The sequence below is a fragment of the Penaeus japonicus genome, unplaced genomic scaffold (genome assembly GCF_977035675.1).
Source record: "Penaeus japonicus unplaced genomic scaffold, GWHDUDI00000001_assembly GWHDUDI00000007, whole genome shotgun sequence".
NCBI classification, from domain to species: domain Eukaryota; kingdom Metazoa; phylum Arthropoda; class Malacostraca; order Decapoda; family Penaeidae; genus Penaeus; species Penaeus japonicus.
In genome coordinates, this window is record NW_028234409.1 from 33655880 (window position 1) to 33658379 (window position 2500).

General features: G+C 36.5%; 1 protein-coding gene across 2 annotated transcripts in view; it reads left to right on the forward strand.

Annotated features, from left to right (window-relative positions):
- The first annotated feature begins 797 nt into the window (after positions 1–797).
- fbp (fructose-1,6-bisphosphatase) overlaps positions 798–2500 on the forward strand; it is a 21463-nt gene continuing 19760 nt past the window's right edge. Inside the window, exon 1 of one of the 2 annotated variants that reach the window (XM_043007161.2) lies at positions 798–932. The gene's annotated coding sequence lies outside the window, so the exon portion shown is untranslated. The remainder of the gene's footprint in view (positions 933–2500) is intronic. The other variant, XM_086538689.1, reaches the window with a different exon arrangement.

Consider the following 2500-nt stretch of genomic DNA (forward strand, 5'->3'; position numbering starts at 1 on the left):
TGCAACGGAAATGTCTTATCCTCCTTTATCAAGAAACATTTTTTCAAAGTGTAACCACGATTTAAGAATAGATCCATTACCATATATCACAGAAGGATAGATAATCAGATGTGATTATTTATCACATTTATTGATTTATGCCCGTGAGCACTCTTCTGTTTTGCGAATGTCAGGTATAAATAGATTGTATAGCAATTGCACATTTTCTCTTTTCTTCTTCACTGAGTTTCAGTCTGTTTCTTTTAAGCATTAGTCTTCTTTATTTCTCTCTCTCTCTCTCTTTCTCTCTCCCTTTCTCTCTCTCTATTTCTCTCTTCCTTTCTTTCTCTCTCTTTCTCTCTCTCTTTCTCTCTCCCTTTCTTTCTCCCTCTTCTTTTTAACTGTTTGGATTGTTGGCGCCAATATTTCTTTATCTGTCTGTTGAAGTATTTACCGTTAAGCCATGTGTTTTTCTTTCTATAAACTTTGCAAATCGGATCTGTTGCTTTTAGAAAAAAAAATAAATAAAAGGTGCATATCTGTACATATTCAATGTATTAGATACACATCCCTCATATGCTGGCTGCAATATGTGACATGACCTTGAACAACTTCATGGTGCTCGTCAAGATAGAATCCTACTTTGGCACAGAAATGAGTTCCGACTGGTGATAGTGAATGTAGATGGTGCCACACTTCGGGAAGGGGGTGGGGGGGGTGAGAGTGGGTTCGAGGGGGGAAGGGGCGTGAGAGTGGGTTCGAGGGGGGGGGGAGGGGCGTGAGAGTGGGTTCGAGGGGGTGGGGGGTGTCTCTGGCTGGCAGTTTCCCAGCCCGGCAGTCGTCAATACCCAGCAACTACGGAGTGCCGTGGTTCTTTCGGTTTCCCTCTGACGTGACCATTTCTCCGGCGGTTCCTCCTACAGGTGATTCTTCTTATATTCTTCGGCGAGCAGGTAGATGAGACTTGCTTGTTAGTTCGTGGGGAGTAGAGGTGTCTTTGTTTTGTCTTTGTTTTGTTTTCGTGTTGTTTGAAAGAAAGAAAATGATGCGAGTACATGTTCTCGTACCTTGAAGGTCACACGCGGATTAGCGAAGGTCACCGTCGGCCTAGGTCATGGACGTACGAGTAAGTGATGTGCAGTTGTTTTTCTACATCATTTTGAGTTGAATGACGCTGCGATATTTGATCGTATTGATAAACGGATCAATGCGAGGACACATGTGCCAAAATACATTCATTTTTTACGTTTTTTTTTCATCTACTGTTTGATTGCATATCTATCTGTCTGTTTGTGTCCTTATATCAATCATTTTGTGCTGTCGAGCTATTTATTGACCCTGACTAGTTGACGTGCATGTAAAAAAAATTCTAACAAAGATATGTCCACCAACCGAGCAACTTGTTAACCTATTGCAGCCATCACCCGCGCAATCAGCAATGCTTCCAATCACTTCTCTGCGCTTGCGTGTGCCCGTACGCAGGCATATATGCAAGCATACATACATACACATAGGTATGTGTTTGTTTGTTTGTGTGTGTGTCTTTGTGTATATGTGTGCGTGTGTGTACATGCTGTATGTATTCTGTTATTGTTTGTTTCATGTTTTTAAAATCTATTGTCTTTTCGTATTATTATTAATATATTTCCTATTGTCCTTATTGGTATTATTATAATTATTATAATTATTATTATTATTATTATTGTGGTTGCTATTATTTTGTTATCATTGTTCTTGTTATAATTATGATCACTATTATTAGTGGTATTATTGTTATTATCACTATTGTTGTTATTATCATTATTTATATTATTAGTGGTAGTATCATTGTTACTATCATAACCATTATTATTATTATTATCATTGCTGTTGTGTTTTTCATTATCATCCTTATCATCATTACCAATAACATCATCATAATCATCATCACCATCATTATCATAACCACCACCACCACCTCCATCATCATCACCATCATCATCATCATTACAATTACTACTAATAATAATTTATCAATATTGTATTGCTATCATTATTGCTATTATCATCATTGTTATTATTATCATGAAGGTTATTTTTCTTCTTCTTCTTCCCGACAATTCCTACTGGGAATCACACAACGGGGCATGAATTTATTTGTGTTGAGGCAGGTTTAAAGTAAGGTATACAGTAAAAAAAAAAAAAAAAAAAAAAAAAAAAGTGCATATGAGATCTTGTTTCAAAAGCATAAGGGAAAACTAATACCCAGAGGCTACAAGAGACGACGTAAAGAGAAAATAAATTCCCTCAGAACAAGTTTTTAGAAATGAATTAACGATATTTAAAAGAAATCACAGAAATCTGGGGCTGGTTCAGATGAGGTGTATCAAACAACGTTATTTATTTTGATGAGATGCAGTTCCTAATAGATCAATTAGGATAGAGGAGAATGAGAAAGGGAATGACTTAAATGGACCATCAGTGGTAAGATATAACTGAATTACTATTGCTAATAGTATTTAAAAAGACAAGAAACTACAAT